Source organism: Bufo gargarizans, chromosome 1 (assembly GCF_014858855.1).
Source record: "Bufo gargarizans isolate SCDJY-AF-19 chromosome 1, ASM1485885v1, whole genome shotgun sequence".
NCBI classification, from domain to species: Eukaryota; Metazoa; Chordata; class Amphibia; order Anura; family Bufonidae; genus Bufo; species Bufo gargarizans.
The window spans coordinates 738106632-738133763 of NC_058080.1; the positions used below are offsets into that span (position 1 = coordinate 738106632).

At 45.5% G+C, this 27132-nt stretch overlaps 1 protein-coding gene and 1 long non-coding RNA gene across 2 annotated transcripts in view; both read right to left on the bottom strand.

Annotated features, from left to right (window-relative positions):
* LOC122924928 (zinc finger protein 501-like) overlaps positions 1 to 27132 on the bottom strand; it is a 30689-nt gene that overhangs the window by 3492 nt on the left and 65 nt on the right. The window lies entirely within an intron of this gene.
* On the bottom strand, positions 390 to 27100 carry LOC122924929. The gene is made up of 3 exons (XR_006387457.1): positions 27070 to 27100; positions 756 to 880; positions 390 to 447 (listed from the first exon to the last, which is right to left on the bottom strand). It is a non-coding gene; the product is annotated as an uncharacterized LOC122924929 (long non-coding RNA).

Below are 27132 nucleotides of genomic sequence, written 5' to 3' on the forward strand. Positions count from 1 at the left end.
GGCTGGGGCTCCTCCAAGACATGTCACTGCACACACGTGTATACACTGCACATGACGGCTCTTACCTTGTGATATAAGAGGCTGGTGCTCCTCTATCATGGCCTCCTTGTACAGATGCTTGTGTCCTTCTATATACTCCCACTCCTCCATGGAGAAATAGACAGTGACATCCTGACACCTTATAGGAACCTGACAACACAATGACACCGTCATCACCCAGACCCCTCCTGTTACTGGAGAATTTCCCAGCATTCCCAGCAGTGTCACCTCTCCAGTCAGCAGCTCCATCATCTTGTGGGTGAGTTCCAGGATCTTCTGCTCATGTATCAGGGGGTGCGGGGGAGGCTCTGTGATGGGGTGAGGGGTCCTGCTCCTCCCTCCTGACTCCTGGAGATGGATGATGGAAGTCACACAATCCCCTAATGTCTTCTTCACTATTGTGTACTCCTGTGGATGGAGAGAGACACTTAGGGAATAAACCCTTCAGGGGCCATGTGCTCTCCTCCGGCCCTTTCCTCCTGGGTACAACGTGCCTACTTACCTTCTCATGGCTCCTACAACATGACTATTGGTCACTGGATCCATCACTCACCATATTGGTGGCTGATCTTCAGGTTCTCCATCACTTGGAAGGTCTGGAGGCCGTTCTACAGGACCCTGGACTCTTCCTATCACTTCCTATAATGGATTCTCCTTCCCGATGTCTGACTTGTTACAGAATACAATAAAGAGGAGAGAAATCTAGAAAAGTTTACCTCTCCGCTCAGCAGGGAGATGATCTCCAAGGTGAGGTCTAATATTCTTCTGCTGATCTCCTTCCTGTCCATTCTTGGTGGATCATTCAGGAGAAGGGCCTTATTGCTGGTTTTCTTCATCCCTCCTTCAAAAAAAAAAAGGAATAAAGTTTAAAGAACCACTCCCAAGTTGTTGTTTTTTGCAGACTTGAATTTCAAATTGATCTTGAACCTTCTATACAAATAAAGTTACATTTTTAGATGCTTAGTTTATACAGAAATTTGCCTCGTCATTTTCAGTTAATGCATCATGTGATATAGATAGGACTAACTATTCTGTCCTTATACTTATGTCTTCCTCAACAGGTCCATTTCTCCCTTTCCTGTGCAGCTTGAAACTACAAGCAGAGACAAAAGGAAGATCATCGTCCGCTGTATCCCCTTCAGCAGCTCTTCCTTTCTGCTTCCATTGTGGAAGTGCCCATAAGTACAGGAGGACCAGGAAGCAGCGCTCCGTGGACTCACTATTCACGGAATCCTGGTCCTCGACCGATCGTTATGCTGTGACTGCGCAGAGCATGAGGACATCTGTGCTCTGTGACTTCACGCTGTGCACATCAGGTCACCGCACAACGTGCAGCAGAAAGAAGAAGAGAGCTGGATCCTAGGAGTGGCGGCGGTGTCCGGAGCAGGGGAGGCAAGTAGATTTTTTATTTATTTTTTGCTCTGAGCATGGGGGTCTGAACTGAGGGGTCATTTACACTGTGGGTCTGATCTGATGTCTGAGTGGGGAGGAATTTTATTTACATTGGGGGTCTGATCTGAGGTCAGATTGGAAGTGTTATTAACATTGGGGGTCTGTTTGGGGCTCTGAGCTGAGGTCTAATGAAAAATATTTTTTTCTTATTCTCCTCCTCTAACACCTAGGTGCGTCTTATAGGGTGAAAAAATGCGGTATAGTGCTGGAAATGCACTAAACTGTTATTCCTTATATTCTTATATAGTTATTATTATTTATTTAGCTTTCTGCAGTTTTCCGCAATAAATACCGCCCAAACCCATAGAAGCGGAGGGCAGAATTCTGTGATTAATGCAGCCCCAACAGCTTAACATATCAACTCAGTTTAAACTGCTTTTGGCGCTGAGAGGCGTGCAATGTATTTCTGGAGTCAAATCGGATTTGTTGTTTTTTTTTTTTATCAAATCTTTTTATTGTTACAAATAAAGTAAAGTTTTGAAACAATATTCACGTGTCATTGTCTTTTTCCAGATCTTACAATGGATTTGTTGTTTTTAATAAATGTACGTTTAACCACTTAAGGACCACAGGTTTATACCCCCCTAGTGACCAGGCCCTTTTTTACAAATCGGCACTCCACAACTTTAGCGGTTTATTGCTCGGTCATGCAACTTACCACCCAAATTAATTTTACCTCCTTTTCTTCTCACTAATAGAGCTTTCATTTGGTGGTATTTCATTGCCGCTGACATTTTTACTTTTTTTGTTATTAATCGAAATTTAACGATTTTTTTGCAAAAAAATGACATTTTTCACTTTCAGCTGTAAAATTTTGCAAAAAAAACGACATCCATATATACATTTTTCGCCAAATGTATTGTTCTACATGTCTTTGATAAAAAAAAAATGTTTGGGCAAAAAAAAAAAAAATGGTTTGGGTAAAAGTTATAGCATTTACAAACTATGGTACAAAAATGTGAATTTCCGCTTTTTGAAACAGCTCTGACTTTCTGAGCACCTGTCATGTTTCCTGAGGTTCTACAATGCCCAGACAGTAGAAAAACCCCACAAATGACCCCATTTCGGAAAGTAGACACCCTAAGGTATTCACTGATGGGCATAGTGAGTTCATAGAACTTTTTATTTTTTGTCACAAGTTAGCGGAAAATGATGATGATTTTATTTTTTTTATTTTTTCTTACAAAGTCTCATATTCCACTAACTTGCGACAAAAAATAAAAAATTCTAAAAACTTGCCATGCCCCTCACGGAATACCTTGGGGTGTCTTCTTTCCAAAATGGAGTCACTTGTGGCGTAGTTATACTGCCCTGGCAATTTAGGGGCCCAAATGTGTGAGAAGAACTTTGCAATCAAAATGTGTAAAAAATGACCGGTGAAATCCAAAAGGTGCACTTTGGAATATGTGCCCCTTTGCCCACCTTGGCAGCAAAAAAGTGTGACACATCTGGTATCGCCGTACTCAGGAGAAGTTGGGGAATGTGTTTTGGGGTGTCATTTTACATATACCCATGCTGGGTGAGAAAAATATCTTGGTCAAATGCCAACTTTGTATAAAAAAATTGGAAAAGTTGTCTTTTGCCAAGATATTTCTCTCACCCAGCATGGGTATATGTAAAATGACACCCCAAAACACATTCCCCAACTTCTCCTGAGTACGGCGATACCACATGTGTGACACTTTTTTGCAGCCTAGATGCGCAAAGGGGCCCAAATTCCTTTTAGGAGGGCATTTTTAGACATTTGGATCCCAGACTTCTTCTCACGCTTTCGGGCCCCTAACATGCCAGGGCAGTATAAATACCCCACATGTGACCCCACTTTGGAAAGAAGATACCCCAAGGTATTCAATGAGGGGCCTGGCGAGTTCCTAGAATTTTTTTTTTTTTGCATAAGTTAGCGGATATTGATTTTTTTTTTGTTTTTTCTCACAAAATCTCACTTTCCGCTAACTTAGGACAAAAATTTCAATCTTTCATGGACTCAATATGCCCCTCACCGAATACCTTGGGGTGTCTTCTTTCCGAAATGGGGTCACATGTGGGGTATTTATACTGCCCTGGCTTTTTAGGGGCCCTAAAGCGTGAGAAGAAGTCTGGAATATAAATGTCTAAAAATGTTTACGCATTTGGATTCCGTGAGGGGTATGGTGAGTTCATGGGAGATTTTATTTTTTGACACAAGTTAGTGGAATATGAGACTTAGTAAGAAAAAACAAAAACAAAAGCAAACAAAAAATTTCCGCTAACTTGGGCCAAAAAAATGTCTGAATGGAGCCTTACCAGGGGGGGGGGGGGGGGGTGATCAATGACAGGGGGGTGATCAATGACAGGGGGGTGATCACCCATATAGACTCCCTGATCACCCCCCTGTCATTGATCACCCCCCTGTAAGGCTCCATTCAGACATCCGCATGATTTTTTACGGATCCATGGATACATGGATCGGATCCACAAAACGCATGCGGACGTCTGAATGGAGCCTTACAGGGGGGTTATCAATGACAGGGGCGATCAGGGTAATCACCCCCCTGTCACTGATCACCCCCCCGTAAGGCTCCATTCAGACATCCGCATGATTTTTTACGGATCCATGGATCGGATCCACAAAACGCATGCTGACGTCTGAATGGAGCCTTACAGGGGGGTTATCAATGACAGGGGGGTAATCAGGGTGATCACCCCCCTGTCACTGATCACCCCCCCTGTAAGGCTCCATTCAGACATCCGCATGATTTTTTACGGATCCATGGATACATGGATCGGATCCACAAAACGCATGCGGACGTCTGAATGGAGCCTTACAGGGGAGTGATCAATGACAGGGGGGTGATCAATGACAGGGGGTGATCAGGGAGTGTATATGGGTGATCACCCGCCTGTCATTGATCACCCCCCTGTAAGGCTCCATTCAGACGTCCGTATGCTTTTTGCGGATCCGATCCATGTATCCGTGGATCCGTAAAAATCATACGGACGTCTGAACGGAGCCTGACAGGGGGGTGATCAATGACAGGGCGGTGATCAATGACAGGGGGGTGATCAGGGAGTTTATATGGGGTGATCATGGGTGATCAGGGGTTTATAAGGGGTTAATAAGTGACGGGGGGGGGTGTAGTGTAGTGTAGTGTTTGGTGCGACTGTACTGACCTACCTGAGTCCTCTGGTAGTCGATCCTGACAAAAGGGACCACCAGAGGACCAGGTAGGAGGTATATTAGACGCTGTTATGAAAACAGCGTCTAATATACCTGTTAGGGGTTAAAAAATTCGGATCTCCAGCCTGCCAGCGAGCGATCGCCGCTGGCATGCTGGAGATCCACTCGCTTACCTTCCGTTCCTGTGAGCGCGCGCGCCTGTGTGCGCGCGTTCACAGGAAATCTCGCGTCTCGCGAGATGACGCCTATTGGCGTTAGTGTGACCTGGGAGAGCCGCCGCGATGACGCCTTTCGGCGTTAGCGTGGCGGCAAGCGGTTAAAAAATAAATAAATAAATCTCCCATACAGCCCGAACCACTTAACGCATGTGTGCTGGTATTCACTACAATTCTACACTTGGTGCCAGTTTACACTGCACCTCTAGTATTATATTCATTATATTTTAAATAACACTCGCCAACGACAGTATTATACAGATTACTATATACTTTGAACTTTAGCATTTTTACCATTGTATATACTACAATTCAGACATATTCGGTGTCAGTATATACTACAGGTTTTGCATGACATTTAAAATAATACAAATTGATTATTTTTTTACCACAATGATTACCATATACTGTGAACGGTGCCATTAGGGTACTTTCAAACTAGCGTTAAAGTTTTCCGGTATTGAGTTCCGTCCTAGAGGCTTAATACCGGAAAAAAACGCTTCAGTTTTGTCCCAATGTATTCTGAATGGAAAACCGGAATTAGACTTACCGGTAATTCAGTTTCCATGAAATCACCATGACGGCCACAAGGAGATTGACCCATGACCTCTGTGGGGGCAGGAAACAGAGAAGAGGTTAAATTGCCCCCTCCCACCACCACACCTCAGTGTTCCAAAGATATCAAGTGCCAGAAGTGTCCTAGTATTTCCCAGTATTACACCATACCAGAAAAATACCGGTGAAAACAAAATATCAACAAAAGAATGGGAGGGAATGTATGGGCCGTCATGGTGATTTCATGGAAACTGAATTACCGGTAAGTCTAATTCCGGTTTTCCCATATCATCACCATGACGGCCACAAGGAGAGTTATAAAATTATTTTTTATGGGTGGGGGCAACCGCCTGGAGAACCTTCTGACCAAAGGAGAGGCCAGAGGTTCCAGACAAGTCCAAACGGTAATGTTTCACAAATGTGTGAATACTAGACCAGGAGGCGGCCCTGCATATATCATCCAGGGAGGCCCCTGCTCTTTCAGCGAAGGTAGTAGATACAGCTCTGGTAGAGTGGGCTCTAATATTGGAAGGAGGATCCAGATTCTGGTTCTTATAACATAAGGTAATAGTGTCCTTAATCCATCTTGCAATGGAGGATTTTGAGGCCCTGGATCCCTTATTCCTTCCAGCAAATTGGACAAGCAGACTGTCAGACTTCCTGAAGTCCCTAGTGGCTTCCAAGTATCTAATAACTGCACGCCTAACGTCAAGGAAATGGAATTGCTCTTCTTCCTGATCCTTGGGATTGTTGAAGAAGGATGGGAGTAGGATCTCCTGGCCTCTGTTGCGGTCTGAGGCCACCTTTGGCAGGAAACCTGGGTCTAGTTTAAGCACAATCTTATCCTCAGTGATGGTAAGGTATGGTTCCCTAATGGAGAGAGCCTGAATCTCTCCCAGTCTCTTGGCAGAGGTAATTGCTATAAGAAAGGCAGTCTTGAATGAAAGCAACTTGATTGAACAATCCTCCAACGGCTCAAATGGGGAACACATAAGATTGTTGAGAACTAAATTTAAGTCCCAGGTTGGGCTGCGGGACCTAAGTGTGGGTCTCAGTCTACGTGCAGCTCTAATGAATCGTTTGATCCATCTATGGTCTGCCAGGTCGGAATCAAAGAAGGCGCTCAAAGCCGAAACTTGAACCTTTAAAGTGGATGGAGAAAGGCCCATGTCAAGGCCCCTTTGTAGAAATTCCAGAATTTTCTGGATACTGGGCCCCACAGAATTTGGATTTTCCTCGCCTGACCATGAACAGAATCTCTTCCAGATCTTCAGGTATATCGCTGAAGTGACCTTTTTCCTAGAACATCTCAGGGTGGCTATAACCTGGTCTGACAGGCCCTGAGACCTTAAGAGGGAGACCTCAGGATCCAAGCCGTGAGCTTCAGGAACTCCGGATGAGGATGTAGCAAAGGACCCTGGTATAGGATGTCCCCCCTGAGTGGGAGTCTCACTGGTTCGTCTATTGCTAGCTTTAATAGAGGGGTGAACCAACTCCTCTTGGGCCAGAACGGAGCGATCAGTATCACCGTGGTTCTCCCCTCCTGAATTTTCTGAATGACCCTCGGGATGAGCGGCAATGGAGGGAATGCGTACCCTAGATCCCAGCACCATTTTAGGGAGAAGGCGTCTACTCTCCAGGGATGGTCCCCAGCATTTAGGGAGCAGAATGTTTGCACCTTCGTATTTCTCCTTGATGCAAACAGGTCTATAGTAGGAAGCCCCCATCTTCGGGTTAGCATATTGAAGACCTCTGGGTTCAGTGCCCACTCTGTGTGATCTATTACCTGTCTGCTCAAAAAGTCTGCTTCTACATTCAGGGATCCCTTCAGGTGCATTGCTGAGATGGACTTTAGTTCCTTTTCTGCAAAGGAGAAGATCTCCTCTGAGATACTCTGGAGTCTCCTTGATCGAGTACCCCCCTGGTGTTTTAGGTAGGAGACCACAGTCACGTTGTCCGATAGGACCTTCACGTGCTGATTTCGTATTAATTGCTTGGCGGCTAGAAGGGCTTCTCTTACTGCATACAGCTCCCTGAAATTTGAAGACTGAGCAGATATTAGACGCTTCCACGTTCCTTGGAAATAGGTTCTGTCGATTTTTGCTCCCCAACCGGATTGGCTGGCGTCCGTGAAGACGGTAATCGACGGTGATCTGATCCAAAGGACTCCCTGGGACAGATTCTTCTCCTTCGTCCACCATGAGAGGGACTTCTTTACTAATCCTGGGATTGGGAGCTTGGAGTCCAGAGAACCCTTTTTGTTCCAGTGGGACAAAAGCCAGGTCTGAATCACACGGCAGTGAGCCTGTGCCCACTCGACCGAGGGTATACAGGAGGTTAGGAGGCCGATTAGGCTCATTGCTTCCCTCACTGAGCATTTTTTCCCCCGTTGGAAGTGTCTCACCTTGTTTATCAGGGACTGGATTTTGCTCTGTGGAAGAAAGGTTGACTGGGTTACAGAGTCCAGGGTAACTCCCAGAAATCTCACCTTCTGGGATGGAATTAACATTGACTTGGGTTCGTTCACTATCCAACCTAGTTGAGATAGGCGGGACAGAAATACTTCCAGGTCCGACAGCAGGAGATCTTTTGAGTCCGCTATGACTAGGAAATCGTCCAGATATGGCACTATATTTAATCCCTCCTGTCTGAGAGGGGCTATCATCTCTACCACAAGCTTGGTGAAGAGCCTTGGAGCGGCTGAAATCCCAAAGGGCAGTGCTATAAACTGGAAATGACGAATCCGATTGGAAGGGTCTAGGACAGCAAACCTCAGAAACCTCTGGTGATCTGGGTGAATGGGGACGTGCAGATAGGCATCTTTCAGGTCGATCGAGCACATAAATGCCCCTAGCTTTATCAACGGCACTAAGGATCTGAGAGACTCCATCTTGAACTTCCTGTAAAGAATAAACTTGTTCAGTTGTTTTAAGTTTATGATGGTCCGGAAGTCTCCTTCCTTTTTCCTTACTAAGAATAGGGTTGAATAGTACCCCTGACCCCTCTGAGATGCGGGGACCGGGATTACAGCACCCTTCTTCACCAAGTCCTGGACTCCTTGAAAGATATTTAGGTTGGAGAGTCTGGTAGGCAACCTCGTGATGACGAATCTTGCAGGAGGGAGAGAGGTGAACTCGATCCTGTAACCTTGCTGAATGATGTCCAGGGCCCAGGGATTTCTTGATGTTAATGACCATGGACCCAGGAAATCCTTCAGTCTCCCCCCTACAACGGCGTCATTGTTTGTCCTCAGATTTGGACTGGGGCTTGAGAAGGAAGCCCCTTCCTCTACCCCCTTTGGGATAAGACCAGCGGCCTGACTTGCCTTTCCCTCTAACAGATTTATTCTGTCCGCCGTAGGACCGAAAGGACTGATTCTTCCTAAAGGACCTTTCCTCTGGGAATCCCTTTTTCTTGTCGGCTGCCTTCTCAAGTATCTCGTCTAGGACCGGCCCGAATACATATTCTCCTGAAAAGGGGATGGATATCAGTTTTAGCTTAGAGATTCTGTCGCCCGACCAGGACTTCATCCACAAAGTCCGACGAGCCGCATTGGACAACCCTGCCTCCCTAGCACAGAATCTGATAGACTCAGCAGATGCATCTGCCAGGAAGCCTGTAGCTGATTTGAGTAGCGGTATGGACTGCAGGATCTCTTCCCTGGAGGTCTTCCTGCTTAGGTGGTTCTCAAGTTCCCCTAACCACAGGTACATAGACCTGGCTACCGATGTTGCCGCAATGTTGGTTTTGATGTTAAACATGGAGGCCTCCCAGGCTTTCCTTAAAAGGGCATCTGCTTTTCGCTCCATGGTGTCCTTCAATTGGGCAGCATCTTCAAACGGCAGGGCAGTTTTTTTGTTAACCTTAGCCACCTGCACGTCAACTTTAGGGGTCCCGTCGAACAGTTTAGACTGAGAGGGGTCGAATAATAATCGATTTTTAAACTCTTTGGAAATCCCCAATCGCTTCTCAGGTTCTGACCATTCCTCCAGAATCATTTGTCTAATGTGTTCGTTTATGGGGAAGACCCGGGATTTTTTCACCTTGAGTCCCCCAAACATTTCGTCCTGAATAGAAACGGACCTAGGGGTCTCTTCAATCCCCATTGTTGCTCTGACTGCTTTTAACAAGTCATTCATCTCCTCCGAGGAAAAATAAAATTTCCTATTATTTTCATATACCTCCCCTTCAGAGAGAGATGGATCATCCTCCCACTGCGTGGAGGTAGAAGCTTTATCGCCTGCGTCCTCGGATCCTGAAGAAAAAATCCTGGAACGCGGACGCTTGCGAGAAGGCTCGTCCTGGGGATCAGACTGAGCAACTCTAGCGGCCCGAATTTCTTCCTGAACCACCGATCTGATATTTTCCATAAGGGACGACTGTTCCTCCTGGATTACATCAGAAATACATGCTTTACAAAGCTTCTTTCCATAATCGTCAGGCAATTTCCTTGCACAAGAGATGCAGCGAGGAGGTTTTTTAAGCTTTTTTTGCGCCTCTTTAGCCTGAAACAGATATGGAAATAGCGGTATCAGAAAATAAGGCTTGGCGAGAATATCGTGCCATAAGACAAGCGGATCCCCAGAGGGATACTTACAGGAGGCAGAGGGGGAGCATCCAGCTCCATAACAGTTTGTACCTCAGGACCTGACATTCTGTAAGGTAAAATTGCAGCTGCAATACTCACAGACCTCAGATCAGCGTCCTTATGGCAGCTCCCGCCTTTTATTCAAACTGCTCTGCTCCTGCGCTTTTACTTCCGGGTTGCGGCGAACCCGGAAGTGACGTCACCGACGTCGGCGTGCGCACACGCCGGCCGCTACCAGCCCGACCCACGGGGGAGGAGGAGGAGGAGAATTGCGGCCCGGGAGCAGGCTCCAGACCAGCCAGAGCGAGTCCTCCCGATACCCCCCAGCCCAGCATGAGCACGCGGCCGCCGGCGGACTGGGGGAGCTCCGATGAGCCTCAGGTAACCAGGAGGCCCCTGGAGGTAACGAAAAAATAATAAAGCAGAATCCTATCTTCATCTCCCTGCCGCCGCAGGGAGACTCTTCTCTGACCCTGGCCACAGTGGGGACAGGAACACTGAGGTGTGGTGGTGGGAGGGGGCAATTTAACCTCTTCTCTGTTTCCTGCCCCCACAGAGGTCATGGGTCAATCTCCTTGTGGCCGTCATGGTGATGATATGGGAAAAACTGGTAAAACTGACCGGGTTTCCCGGTCTGCGCATGCGCAGACCTTTAAAAATTTGAAAAATAAATAAATACCAGATCCGTTTTTCCGGATGACACCTGAGAGACGGATCAGGTATTTCAATGCATTTGTCAGACTGATCAGAATCCTGATCAGGAAACAAATGACATGCGTTTGCACACGGATTTCCTGATCAGGCAGGCAGTTCAGGCAATGGAACTGCCTTCCGGAATCCAACAACGCTAATGTGAAACTAGCCTTAGTCACTAGAATTCTATATTCTGCATTCTATTAGTTACATAAACTTGGTGTCAGTATGCACTGCACCTGCCCCTAAACTGTCCCATTACATGTTGAACTCTCTCTCTCTCTCTCTCACACACAAACTTTCAGCTCTTTTCAAGAACTATGTAGTTCCTTCCAGAAATGCACATCAAAGTGAAAAGATCACCATCATGGTGGTCACAAAAGGTAACCACCGGACTCCCCACCTCTCTATTTGCCGAGGATGAAGCAGGAAGAAAGATCAGGCACCAGGGAGAATGAAGCATCTGCCAGGTAGGCGCCGTGCACCAGTCAAACTGGTGCGGATTACACAGGAAACGACAAAGGGCGGCAGGAAGTAGAGAGGTGGAGACATCGGCGATTCGTCCCACAGTGGAGAAGAAGGTAAACTAGCTATGGGATCACATTGCTGAGTGCGGAGGAGGCCATGCTGGCGCATCAATGAGGGCTGATGTTGCAGGTAGTATAACTAAGGGCTGGTAACATGGGGGGAGCAGGGATTCCAAGCTGGAGCGCAATAGGGATAAAAGGAACAGTGAGAAAGATAGGAAGGATCTAAGGAAGAGCGATGCATCATAGATGATCCAGAGAAAACTGAGATAGCAGGAAGAAGAGATCAGGAAAAAAGTATACATATTAGGTATCGCCGCGTCCGTATCGACCGGCTCTATAAAAATATCACATGACCTAACCCCTCAGGTGACCACCGTAAAAAAATAAAAATAAAACGGTGTGAAAAAAGCCATTTTTTGTCATCTTACGTCACAAAAAGTGTAATAGCAAGCGATCAAAAAGTCATATGCACCCCAAAATAGTGCCAATCAAACCATCATCTCATCCAGCAAAAAATGAGACCCTACTTAAGATAACCGCCCAAAAACTGAAAAAACTATGGCTCTTAGACTATGGAGACACTAAAACTTTTTTTTGTTTTAAAAATGAAATCATTGTGTAAAACTTACATAAATAAAAAAAATTGTATACATATTAGGCATCGCCGCGTCCGTGACAAACTGCTCTATAAAATTACCACATGATCTAACCTGTCAGATGAATGTTGTAAATAACAGGGGAAAAAAACGGTGCCAAAAAAGCGATTTCTTGTTACCTTGCCGCACAAAAAGTGTAATATAGAGCAACCAAAAATCATATGTACCCCAAACTAGTACCAACAAAACTGCCACCCTATCCCGTAGTTTCTAAAATGGGGTCACTTTTTTTGGGAGTTTCTACTCTAGGGGTGCATCAGGGGGGCTTCAAATGGGACATGGTATAAATAAACCAGTCCAGCAAAATCTGCCTTCCAAAAACCGTATGGCATTCCTTTCCTTCTGCGCCCTGCCGTGTGCCCGTACAGCAGTTTACGACCACATATGGGGTGTTTCTGTAAACTACAGAATCAGGGCCATAATTAATGAGTTTTGTTTGGCTGTTAACCCTTGCTTTGTAACTGGAAAAAAAATATTAAAATGGAAAATCTGCCAAAAAAGTGAAATTTTTAAATTGTATCTCTATTTTCCATTAAATCTTGTGCAACACCTAAAGGGTTAACAAAGTTTGTAATATCAGTTTTGAATACCTTGAGGGGTGTAGTTTCTTAGATGGGGTCACTTTTATGGAGTCTCTACTCTAGGGGTGCATCAGGAGGGCTTCAAATGGGACATGGTGTAAAAAAAAATAATAAACCAGTCCAGCAAAATCTGGCTTCCAAAAACCAAACGTTGCACCTTTCACTCTACGCCCCGCTGTGTGGCCGTACAGTAGTTTACGGCCACATATGGGGTGTTTCTGTAAACAGCAGAGTCAGGGCAATAAAGATACAGTCTTGTTTGGCTGTTAACCCTTGCTTTGTTACTCGTTAAAATGGAAAATTAGGCAAAAAAATGAAATTCTCAAATTTCATCCCCATTTGCCAATAACTCTTGTGCAACACCTAAAGGGTTAACGAAGTTTGTAAAATCAGTTTTGAATACCTTGAGGGGTGTAGTTTATAGAATGGGGTCATTTTTGGGTGGTTTCTATTATGTAAGCCTCGCAAAGTGACTTCAGAGCTGCAGTGGTCCCTAAAAATTGTTTTTTTGTAAATTTCTGAAAAATTTCAAGATTTGCTTCTAAACTTCTAAGCCTTGTAACATCCCCCAAAAATAAAATATCATTCCCAAAATAATTCAAACATGAAGTAAACATATGGGGAATGTAAAGTCATCACAATTTTTAGGGGTATTACTATGTATTACAGAAGTAGAGAAACTGAAACTTTGAAATTTGCTAATTTTTCCCAATACTTTTTTTTTACTTCATTTTACCAGTGTCATGAAGTACAATATGTGACGAAAAAACAATCTCAGAATGGCCTGGATAAGTCAAAGCGTTTTAAAGTTAACTACCCCACAAGTGACCCCATTTTGGAAAGAAGACACCCCAAGGTATTTCGTGATGGGGATAGTGAGTTCATGGAAGTTTTTATTTTTTGTCACAAGTTAGTGGAATATGAGACTTTGTAAGGAAAAAATAAATAAATAAATAAATCATCATTCTATGAACTCACTATGCCCATCAGCGAATACCTTAGGGTGTCTACTTTCCGAAATGGGGTCATTTGTGGGGTGTTTGTACTGTCTGGGCATTGTAGAACCTCAGGAAACATGACAGGTGCTCAGAAAGTCAGAGCTGTTTCAAAAAGGGGAAATTCACATTTTTGTACCATAGTTTGTAAACGCTAGAACTTTTACCCAAACCATTTTTTTTACCCAAACATTTTTTTTTTTTATCAAAGACATGTAGCACAATAAATTTAGAGAAAAATTTATATATAGATGTCGGGTTTTTTAAAAACATTTTACAACTGAAAGTGAAAAATGTCATTTTTTTGCAAAAATTTTGATTAATAACAAAAAAAGTAAAAATGTCAGCGGCAATGAAATACCACCAAATGAAAGCTCTATTAGTGAGAAGAAAAGGAGGTAAAATTCATTTGGGTGGTAAGTTGTATAACCGAGTAATAAACGGTGAAAGTAGTGTAGTGCCGAATTGTAAAAAGTGGTCTGGTCATTAAGGGGGTTTAAGCTAGGGGGGCTGAGCTGGTTAATGTTCCTTGAGGGGTGTATTTTCCAAAATGGGGTCACTTTTGGGGGGTTTCCACTCTAGGGGTACCTCAGGGTGTCTTCTTATGCGACATAGCTCCCAAAAGCCAATCCTGCAAAATCTGTCCTGCAAAAGCCCTATGGTGCTACTTCCCTTTTGAACCCTGCCATGCACCCATATATTTTGGAACACATATGGAGTGTTGGCGTATTCGGGGTGAAATGGGGAACAGAATTTGGGGTGCATTTTGTCCTGTTACCCCTTGTGAAAGTGAATAATGTGGGCGTAAAGCAACTTTTTCTGGAAAAAAATTCAATTTTTCATTTTCACAGCCAAGCGTTTCCCAATTCTGTGAAACACCTGATGGGTCAAAGTGCTCACTACACACCTTGAAATATTACTTGAGGGGTGTAGTTTCGAGAATGGGGTGGCTTTTATTTGGTCCATTTATTTGGAAAAAAAAATTTAATTTTTCATTTTCACAGCCAGTTCCATGAACACTTTGGAGGACACCCCCTTGAGGGGTGTAGTTTCCAGAATGGGGTCACTTTTTGGGGGTTTCCACTCTAGGGGAACCTCAGGGTGTCTTCATATGCGACATATGAAGCCTCCAGTCTATCCAGATCCCTCTGTAGTAGTATACTGTCCTCTGTAGTATATATATATATAATACTGTCCTCATCAGTGTAAATTACTTTACACAGTTTAGTGTCATCTGCGAAAATTGATACTTTACTATGCAAGCCTTCTACAAGATCATTAATAAATATATTGAAGATAATAGGGCCCAATACTGACCCCTGAGGTACCCCACTAGTGACAGTGACCCAATCTGAGTGTGTACCACTAATAACCACCCTCTGTTTTCTATCACTGAGCCAGTTACTTACCCACATACAGACGTTTTCTCCCAGTCCGAGCATTCTCATTTTATATACTAACCTTTTATGTGGTACAGTGTCACATGCTTTGGAGAAGTCCAGATATACGACATCCATTGATTCGCCGCTGTCAACTCTAGAACTTACCTCCTCATAGAAACTGATTAAATTAGTCTGACATGACCGATCCCTCACGAAGCCATGCTGATATGGCGTTATTTGCTTATTTCTGTTGAGATGCTCTAATATAGCATCTCTCAGAAAACCTTCAAACAGTTTACCCACAACAGATGTTAAACTTACCGGCCTATAGTTTCCAGGCTCTGTTTTTGGCCCCTTTTTGAATATTGGCACCACATTTGCCATGCGCCAATCCTGTGGGACATTCCCTGTCAGTATAGAGTCTGCAAATATCAGAAATAAGGGTCTGGCTATGACATTACTTATTTCCCTTAGGATACGGGGGTGTATGTCATCCGGTCCTGGCGATTTGTCTATTTTAATCCCTTTAAGTCGCTGTTGTACTTCTTTCTGGGTCAGACAGGACACTTTTAATGGGGAATTTATTTTTGCATTCTGCATGTCATCTGACAATTTATTTTCCTCAGTGAATACATTGGAGAAAAAAATATTTAACAGCTTTGCTTTCTCCTCGTCGCTCTCTGCAACTCCCCCCTCATTACTCTTTAAAGGGCCGACACCTTCAGATTTATACTTTTTAACATTTATATAATTGAAGAACATTTTAGGGTTAGTTTTACTCTCTTTGGCAATTAATCTCTCGGTCTCTAGTTTGGCCGCTTTTATTTGTTTTTTACATGTTCTATTTTTTTCCTTATAGTTTTTCAGTGCTTCCGTGCTCCCCTCCTGTTTCAATGAATGATATGCTTTCTTTTTGTCATTTATTGCTTTCGTTACAGTTCTGTTTATCCACATTGGTTTCTTTTTATTCCTTAACCTTTTATTACCATACGGTATGTACCTCTCACAATGAGATTTTAGGATGTTTTTAAAGATATCCCATTTTGTGGCTGTATTTTTATTTTTGAGGACTTTGTCCCAGTTAGGCCTATGGCCTCTCTTAGTTGGCTAAATTTAGCTTTTTTGAAGTTTGGTATTTTTGTTCCTCCCTGTAGAAACGCTCTTTTGAATGATAATTGGAAGGTTATTACTTTGTGGTCACTATTTCCCAGGTGTCCCCCGACCTGCATGTCTGTTGTTCTGTCCGGCCTATTGGTTAATACTAAGTCCAGTATGGCCGTCCCTCTAGTCGGGTCCTGAACCAGTTGGGAGAGGTAATTGTCTTTGGTTATTGCCAAGAACCTGTTTCCTTTATGAGATATACAAGTTTCAGTTTCCCAGTCTATATCTGGGTAGTTGAAGTCCCCATAATAACCACCTCATTATGATTTGCCGCCTCGTCTATCTCGTTTAGTAATAGATTTTCTGTGGACTCTGGTATATTAGGTGGTTTATAGTAAACTCCTATTAGTAATTCATTGTTGTTTTTAGCTCCATGTATCTCTACCCACAGTGACTCCACATGTTCATGTCCCTCACTTATATCTTCGCGGAGTGTGGGCTTTAGACCGGACTTTACATAGAGGCAGACCCCTCCTCCTCTCCGGTTTTGACGATCCTTTCTAAACAGACTGTAACCTTGTACATTAACCGCCCAGTCATAGCTATCATCCAGCCATGTCTGAGTTATTCCCACTATGTCATAGTCCTCCTCACACATCACTAATTCCAGTTCCCCAGTTTTATTAGTCAGGCTTCTGGCATTAGTATACATACATTTGAGAGGTTTATGTATATTTTTTACCCTACACCTTTCCTTCTGAACTGTTCTAGTCCCTTCTTCCATTCCTCCCCCAGTCCCTCTACCTTGCCCCCGGTCTCTATCTGCACTATCTTCCCCTCCTATAATGTAATTTACCTCCCCAGTCCCTAGTTTAAACACTCCTCCAACCTTCTAGCCATCTTTCTCCCCAGCACAGCTGCCCCTTCCCCATTGAGGTGCAGCCCGTCCCTACGATAGAGCCTGTAGCCGATAGAAAAATCGGCCCAGTTCTCCAGGAACCCAAACCCCTCCTTCCTACACCAGTTCTTGAGCCACTTGTTAATTTCCCTAATCTCCCGCTGCCTCTCTTGTGTGGCCCGTGGTACAGGTAGTATTTCGGAAAATACTACCTTTGAGGTCCTTGCCCTCAGCTTTTGACCTAAATCCCTGAAATCATTTTTAAGGACTCTCCACCTACCTCTAACTTTGTCATTGGTTCCGATATGGACCATGACCGCTGGATCTTCTCCAGCCCCTCCCAGTAATCTGTCAACCCGATCCGCGATGTGTCGAACTCTAGCGCCAGGAAGACAGCACACTGTTCGGCGATCACGGTCTTTGTGACAGATTTCCCTATCTGTTCCCCTAATAATGGAGTCTCCCACTACCAGCACCTGTCTGGCCTGCCCTGCTCTCCTGGTTCCCTGCTTACTGGAGCTGACATTCCCCTGACTGGCAGAGGAAGTGTCCGGCTGCAGCAGTGCCGTCCCCGGACTGACATCCCCCTCATCTGCCAAACGTGCAAACTTGTTGTGGTGTGTCAGATCAGGGCTAGCCTCCCTGACACTCTTCCCTCTACCCCGCTTTCTTAATGTTACCCAGCTAGCTACCTCACTTTCCTCAGCCTCCTCTCTGTCACCCTCCCCCTCATCTACCCCAAAGAGTGCTTGCTCGGTGAGAAGCAAACTCTTTTGCAAATTATCAATGCCTCTCAGTGTTGCAACTTGCCCGTTTAGAGACTCGATTTGCGATTCCAAACGGGTTATTTGCTCACATCTAGAACAAAGATATGCACCCTTGAACTCCTGTTCCAGGACTGCATACATCATGCAAGATGTGCACTGGACTGCGTTGTAAATTGTGCAACACATACTAAATGGGGATTACAACAGTAAAAAAGTAAAACAGTATATATGATTCAGACCTAGACCCTGTCTGCTGTAGCCGAAGGGCTATGCTAAACCAAGCCAACAACACACAAGGAAATTATATCCAACCTTAGTTTCCAAACTCCTTTTCTTAAACTCCTTGTTTTTTTAACTCCACTTAATAAGAAGCCCACTTAGTAGAGCAGGCCCCAGGAAGAGCAGCAAAAAGCGGGGGCTCGGCTCTCACAAGAGAGCTGCTCTCCTGCCGAGAGTACCGATTCGTGCCGTTTAATCCCTTACATGCTGTGGCTAATAGTGCCGATGGCATGTAAGCCGTTACAGAGAAAGCAGATACCATCGGCACGAATGAGATCACAAGGTGCCCATGTCAATGCAGGTATACCAGAGCCTAGTAAAGGCCCCAGGCCTGCCTCTAGAGCAGGGATCAGAAACCTCCGGGACTCCAGGTGTTCTGAAACTACAACTCCCAGAATGCTCCATTCACTTTCACAGGAGTTAGAAGAACAGCCGAGCATATTAGCATGCTGGGAGATGTAGTTTCATAGCAGCTGAAGTGTCGATGGTTGCTGATCCCTGCTCTAGAGTGTCTCAGCAGGCTATGCCTCTCTGGCGGAGCCTGCTGGTGAATGTCAGTATAGCACCGAACAAAATACATTACACTACATCAGGCATCCTCAAACTGCGGCCCTCCAGCTGTTGTAAAACTACAACTCCCACAATGCCCTGCTGTAGACTTATACCTGTAGGCTGTTCGGGCATGCTGGGAGTTGCAGTTTTGCAACAGCTGGAGGGCCGCAGTTTGAGGATGCCTGCACTACATGGATCGCCTATCATAGTCCGCTTACAGTACTATTAAATGGTTAAATTATTAAATAAATAAAAATTTCAAGCATTACAAAAATATATATATATATATATATATATATATATATATATACACACATACATACATACACACACACATATATATACATACACACACAGTACAGACCAAAAGTTTGGACACACCTTCTCGTTCAAAGAGTTTTCTTTATTTTCATGACTATGAAAATTGTAGTTTCACACTGAAGGCATCAAAACCATGAATTAACACATGTGGAATTATATACATAACAAAAAAGTGTGAAACAACTGAAAATATGTCATATTCTAGGTTCTTCAAAGTAGCCACCTTTTGCTTTGATTACTGCTTTGCACACTCTTGGCATTCTCTCGATGAGCTTTAAGAGGTAGTCACCTGAAATGGTCTTCCAACAGTCTTGAAGGAGTTCCCAGTGATGCTTAGCACTTGTTGGCCCTTTTGCCTTCACTCTGCGGTCCAGCTCACCCCAAACCATCTCGATTGGGTTCAGGTCCGGTGACTGTGGAGGCCAGGTCATCTGGCACAGCACCCCATCACTCTCCTTCATGGTCAAATAGCCCTTACACAGCCTGGAGGTGTGTTTGGGGTCATTGTCCTGTTGAAAAATAAATGATGGTCCAACTAAACGCAAACCGGATGGAATAGCATGCCGCTGCAAGATGCTGTGGTAGCCATGCTGGTTCAGTATGCCTTCAATTTTGAATACATCCCCAACAGTGTCACCAGCAAAGCACCATCACACCTCCTCCTCCATGCTTCACGGTGGGAACCAGGCATGTAGAGTCCATCCGTTCACCTTTTCTGCGTCGCACAAAGACACGGTGGTTGGAACCAAAGATCTAAAATTTGGACTCATCAGACCAAAGCACAGATTTCCACTGGTCTAATGTCCTTTCCTTGTGTTCTTTAGCCCAAACAAGTCTCTTCTGCTTGTTGCCTGTCCTTAGCAGTGGTTTCCTAGCAGATATTCTACCATGAAGGCCTGATTCACACAGTCTCCTCTTAGCAGTTGTTCTAGAGATGTGTCTGCTGCTAGACCTCTGTGTGGCATTGACCTGGTCTCTAATCTGAGCTGCTGTTAACCTGCGATTTCTGAGGCTGGTGACTCGGATGAACATTCTCCGCAGCAGAGGTGACTCTTGGTCTTCCTTTCCTGGGGCGGTCCGCATGTGAGCCAGTTTCTTTGTAGCGCTTGATGGTTTTTGTGACTGCACTTGGGGACACTTTCAAAGTTTTCCCAATTTTTCGGACTGACTGACCTTCATTTCTTAAAGTAATGATGGCCACTCGTTTTTCTTTACTTAGAATTTGTATTATGGCAAGAAATCGCTGTGAGAAAAAGCTGTGTATCCACCTGACTTCTCCACAACACAACTGATGGTCCCAACCCCGTTTATAAGGCAAGAAATCCCACTTATTAAACCTGACAGGGCACACCTGTGAAGTGAAGACCATTTCAGGTGACTACCTCTTGAAGCTCATCAAGAGAATGCCAAGAGTGTGCAAAGCAGTAATCAAAGCAAAAGGTGGCTACTTTGAAGAACCTAGAATATGACACATTTTCAGTTGTTTCACACTTTTTTGTTATGTATATAATTCCACATGTGTAAATTCATAGTTTTGATGCCTTCAGTGTGAATCTACAATTGTCATAGTCATGAAAATAAAGAAACTTCTTTGAATGAGAAGGTGTGTCCAAACTTTTGGTCTGTACTGTGTGTATATATACACATATATATATATATATATATATATATATATACACACACACACATTTTTAAAGAAATGCCCATCAAAGGAAATATTGCAAAAATTAAATCTCCACATATTTAGTATTGCCACATCCATAAGGACCCGCATTATGAAATTACGTAATTTCTCCCATACGTTGAAATGCAGGAAAAAATAAAAAATTGCTGATTTTGCTTAATCACCATTAAAGTGAAAGCAAAACAAAAAGCATTTAAAAATTACGCTACCCAAAATGATACCAATGATACCGTTATTCTGTTTTCTACAGTCTGTGTGCAAACCTTTTCAGTCATTGAGGACTTATTTGGCTTCTTTCATCATGCGGCATCCTAGCACTACACCTCCTCGTGCCATGCAGCATCCTAGCACTACGCCTCCTCGTGCCATGCAGCATCCTAGCACTACGCCTCCTCGTGCCATGCAGCATCCTAGCACTACACCTCCTCGTGCCATGCACCATCCTAGCACTACGCCTCCTCGTGCCATGCAGCATCCTAGCACTACGCCTCCTCGTGCCATGCGGCATCCTAGCACTACGCCTCCTCGTGCCATGCAGCATCCTAGCACTACACCTCCTTGTGCCATGCGGCATCCTAGCACTACGCCTCCTCGTGCCATGCACCATCCTAGCACTACACCTCCTTGTGCCATGCAGCATCCTAGCACTACACCTCCTCATGCCATGCACCATCCTAGCACTACGCCTCCTCGTGCCATGCAGCATCCTAGCACTACGTCTCCTCGTGCCATGCAGCATCCTAGCACTACGCCTCCGCGTGCCATGCAGCATCCTAGCACTACGCCCCCTCATGCCATGAGGCATCTTAGCACTACGCCTCCTCGTGCCATGCAGCATCCTAGCACTACGCCTCCTCGTGCCATGCAGCATCCTAGCACTACACCTCCTCGTGCCATGCACCATCCTAGCACTACACCTCCTCGTGCCATGCAGCATCCTAGCACTACACCTCCTCGTGCCATGCACCATCCTAGCACTACGCCTCCTCGTGCCATGCAGCATCCTAGCACTACGCCCCCTCGTGCCATGAGGCATCCTAGCACTACGCCTCCTCGTGCCATGCAGCATCCTAGCACTACACCTCCTTGTGCCATGCGGTATCCTAGCACTACGCCTCCTCGTGCCATGCACCATCCTAGCACTACACCTCCTTGTGCCATGCAGCATCCTAGCACTACACCTCCTCATGCCATGCACCATCCTAGCACTACGCCTCCTCGTGCCATGCACCATCCTAGCACTACGCCTCCTCGTGCCATGCAGCATCCTAGCACTACGCCCCCTCGTGCCATGAGGCATCCTAGCACTACGCCTCCTCGTGCCATGCAGCATCCTAGCACTACACCTCCTTGTGCCATGCGGTATCCTAGCACTACGCCTCCTCGTGCCATGCACCATCCTAGCACTACACCTCCTTGTGCCATGCAGCATCCTAGCACTACACCTCCTCATGCCATGCACCATCCTAGCACTACGCCTCCTCGTGCCATGCAGCATCCTAGCACTACGTCTCCTCGTGCCATGCAGCATCCTAGCACTACGCCTCCGCGTGCCATGCAGCATCCTAGCACTACGCCCCCTCATGCCATGAGGCATCTTAGCACTACGCCTCCTCGTGCCATGCAGCATCCTAGCACTACGCCTCCTCGTGCCATGCAGCATCCTAGCACTACACCTCCTCGTGCCATGCACCATCCTAGCACTACACCTCCTCGTGCCATGCAGCATCCTAGCACTACACCTCCTCGTGCCATGCACCATCCTAGCACTACGCCTCCTCGTGCCATGCAGCATCCTAGCACTACGCCCCCTCGTGCCATGAGGCATCCTAGCACTACGCCTCCTCGTGCCATGCAGCATCCTAGCACTACACCTCCTTGTGCCATGCGGTATCCTAGCACTACGCCTCCTCGTGCCATGCACCATCCTAGCACTACACCTCCTTGTGCCATGCAGCATCCTAGCACTACACCTCCTCATGCCATGCACCATCCTAGCACTACGCCTCCTCGTGCCATGCAGCATCCTAGCACTACGTCTCCTCGTGCCATGCAGCATCCTAGCACTACGCCTCCGCGTGCCATGCAGCATCCTAGCACTACGCCCCCTCATGCCATGAGGCATCTTAGCACTACGCCTCCTCGTGCCATGCAGCATCCTAGCACTACGCCTCCTCGTGCCATGCAGCATCCTAGCACTACGCCTCCTCGTGCCATGCAGCATCCTAGCACTACGCCTCCTCGTGCCATGCAGCATCCTAGCACTACGCCTCCTCGTGCCATGCAGCATCCTAGCACTACGCCTCCTCGTGCCATGCAGCATCCTAGCACTACGCCTCCTCGTGCCATGCAGCATCCTAGCACTACGCCTCCTCGTGCCATGCAGCATCCTAGCACTACGCCTCCTCGTGCCATGCAGCATCCTAGCACTACGCCTCCTCGTGCCATGCAGCATCCTAGCACTACGTCTCCTCGTGCCATGCAGCATCCTAACACTACACCTCCTCGTGCCATGCAGCATCCTAGCACTACGTCTCCTCGTGCCATGCAGCATCCTAGCACTACGCCTCCTCGTGCCATGCAGCATCCTAGCACTACGCCTCCTCGTGCCATGCAGCATCCTAGCACTACGTCTCCTCGTGCCATGCAGCATCCTAGCACTACGTCTCCTCGTGCCATGCAGCATCCTAGCACTACGTCTCCTCGTGCCATGCAGCATCCTAGCACTACATCTCTTCGTGCCATGCAGCATCCTAGCACTACGCCTCCGTGTGCCATGCAGCATCCTAGCACTACGCCTCCTCGTGCCATGCAGCATCCTAGCACTACGCCTCCTCGTGACATGCAGCATCCTAGCACTATGCCTCCTCGTACCATGCGGCATCCTAGCACTACGCCTCCTCGTGCCATGCGGCATCCTAGCACTACGCCTCCTCGTGCCATGCGGCATCCTAGCACTACGCCTCCTCGTGCCAGTACGTGCCCTCACTCTGTCACATTGCTGTAGTTTGTGTAATCTTCTTTAATGCCATTTACACAGATAGTCCAACAGTTTGCCTCCTCCAGATAGGTCATCAATATCTGTAGGACTCCAGCAAATCTGATATTGATTACCTATACACAGTGGGCAGCCAATAGCAGGCCGCAACGTGAACGAGTTTCCTGTCACAGCCTGCTCTTGGCTGCCACCCCACAATCCCGACTCCCCATCACCATTGGATGTTTTCATCCACGCAACGGGGTTATGCAGTGGCGGCCATGCCAGCATCAGTGGCTACACAGGTGCAGGGGAGCAAGGTAGGTACAATCTGTGTGAGGGGCATTATAGATCTCAGATAACCCCTTTAAGTAAATCACTCTTTATTTCTTTATAGTGTGTATCCAAGCGGGATGGCGACTCTACTTGAAGCACTCACCCTTGATACAGAGTGCATTAGGAAATGCCCGTTGGGCCAAAGTACTCACTCTAGCCGTTGAAAAATTTTTGGGGGGTGTGTAGTTTACAAAATGGGGTAACTTTTGGAGGGTTTCCACTGTAGGGGTACCTCAGGGTCTCTTCAAATGAGACATGGTGTCTGAAAATTATTGCAGTGAAATCTGCCCTCCAAAACCCATATGGTGCTCCTTCCCTTCTGAGCCCTGCTGTGTGCCCATGTAGAGGTTTATGATCATCACATATGGGGTGCTTATGTAAACTGCAGAATCAGGGTATTCATTATTGAGGTTTGTTTGGTTGCTACCCCTTGCTGTGTTACAGAGGGGGTGAAAATAGGAAATCTGCAAAAAAACTGAAATTTTGAAATTTAACCTCCATCTTCCTGTAATTCCTATGAAACACTGTCCGAAAGACTTAAGAAAATGAAAATCAGTGATGAAAATATTTAGTTTCTTAAATTCGGTCATTTCTGGGTGGTGTCTTTTATGTAAGCCCCTCAAAGTCACTTCAGAACTTGTGGGAAAAGTGGGTTTGGGAATTTTTCTAGAAAATGCTAAACCTTCTTCTACTAAAAATAAAATAAAATTACATTTACAAAATGATGGCAACATAAGGTGGACATACAGTTGCAAGAAAAAGTATGTGAACCCTTTGGAATGATATGGATTTCTGCACAAATTGGTCATAAAATGTGATCTGATCTTCATCTAAGTCACAGCAATAGACAATCACAGTCTGCTTAAACTAATAACACACAAAGAGTTAAATGTTACCATGTTTTTATTGAACACACCATGTAAACATTCACAGTGCAGGTGGAAAAAGTATGTGAACCCTTGGATTTAATAACTGGTTGAACCTCCTTTGGCAGCAATAACTTCAACCAAACGTTTCCTGTAGTTGCAGATCAGACGTGCACAACGGTCAGGAGTAATTCTTGACCATTCCTCTTTACAGAACTGTTTCAGTTCAGCAATATTCTTGGGATGTCTGGTGGGAATCGCTTTCTTGAGGTCATGCCGCAGCATCTCAATGGGGTTGAGGTCAGGACTCTGACTGGGCCGCTCCAGAAGGCGTATTTTCTTCTGTTTAAGCTATTCTGTTGTTGATTTACTTCTATGCTTTGGGTTGTTGTCCTGTTGCAACACCCATCTTCTGTTGAGCTTCAGCTGGTGGACAGATGGCCTTAAGTTCTCCTGCAAAATGTCTTGATAAACTTGGGAATTCATTTTTCCTTCGATGATAGCAATCCGTCCAGGCCCTGACGCAGCAAAGCAGCCCCAAACCATGATGCCCCCACCACCACACTTCACAGTTGGGATGAGGTTTTGATGTTGGTGTGCTGTGCCTCATAGTGTTGTGTGTTTCTTCCAAACAACTCAACTTTGGTTTCATCTGTCCACAGAATATTTTGCCAGTACTGCTGTGAAACATCCAGGTGCTCTTGTGCAAACTGTAAACGTGCAGCAATGTTTTTTTTTTTTTTACAGCAGTGGCTTCCTCTGTGAAATCCATTCCTGTTTAGTGTTTTACAGATTGTAGATTCGCTGACAGGGATGTTAGCATATGCCAGAGACTTTTGTAAGTCTTTAGCTGACACTCTAGGATGCTTCTTCACCTCATTGAGCAGTCTGTGCTGTGCTCTTGCAGTCATCTTTACAGGACGGCCTGAACTTTCTCCATGTATAGACAATTTGTCTTACCGTGGACTGATGAACAGCGAGGCTTTTGGAGATACTTTTATAACCCTTTCCAGCTTTATGCAAGTCAACAATTTTTAATCGTAGGTCTTCTGAGAGCTCTTTTGTGCGAGGCATCATTCATATCGGGCAATGCTTCTTGTGAAAAGCAAACCCAGAACTGGTGTGTGTTTTTTATAGGGCAGCTGTAACCAACACCTCCAATCTCATCTCATTGATTGGACTCCCGTTGGCCGACACCTCACTCCAATTAGCTCTTGGAGATGTCATTAGTCTAGGGGTTCACATACTTTTTCCACCTGCACTGTGAATGTTTACATGATGTGTTCAAAAAAAACATGGTAACATTTAATTTTCTGTGTGTTATTAGTTAAGCAGACTGTGATTGTCTATTGTTGTGACTTAGATGAAGATCAGATCACATTTTATGAACATTTTGTGCAGAAATCCATATAATTCCAAAGGGTTCACATACTTTTTCTTGCAACTGTATGTGGAATGTTAATAACTATATCATAAGGTATCACTATGAAAATAACATTACAAACAATCTATACCTGTGCATCTCCTCCATTACATGTCACTGCACACACGTGTATACACTGCACATGACGGGTCTCACCTTGTGATATAAGAGGCTGGTGCTCCTCCATTACATGTCACTGCACACACGTGTATACACTGCACATGACGGCTCTTACCCTGTGATATAAGAGGCTGGTCCTCCATTACATGTCACTGCACACACGTGTATACACTGCACATGACGGCTCTTACCTTGTGATATAAGAGGCTGGCGCTCCTCCATTACATGTCACTGCACACACGTGTATACACTGCACATGACGGCTCTTACCGTGTGATATAAGAGGCTGTTGTTCCTCCATTACATGTCACTGCACACACGTGTACACACTGCACATGACGGGTCTCACCTTGTGATATGAGAGGCTGGTGCTCCTCCATTACATGTCACTGCACACACGTGTATACACTGCACATGACGGCTCTTACCTTGTGATATAAGAGGCTGGTGCTCCTCCATTACATGTCACTGCACACACGTGTATACACTGCACATGATGGCTCTTACCTTGTGATATAAGAGGCTGGTGCTCCTCCATTACATGTCACTGCACACACGTGTATACACTGCACATGACGGCTCTTACCCTGTGATATAAGAGGCTGGTGCTCCTCCATTACATGTCACTGCACACACGTGTATACACTGCACATGACGGCTCTTACCCTGTGATATAAGAGGCTGGTGCTCCTCCATTACATGTCACTGCACACACGTGTATACACTGCACATGACGGCTCTTACCTTGTGATATAAGAGGCTGGTGCTCCTCCATTACATGTCACTGCACACACGTGTATACACTGCACATGACGGCTCTTACCTTGTGATATAAGAGGCTGGTGCTCCTCCATTACATGTCACTGCACACACGTGTATACACTGCACATGACGGCTCTTACCCTGTGATATAAGAGGCTGGTGCTCCTCCATTACATGTCACTGCACACACGTGTACACACTGC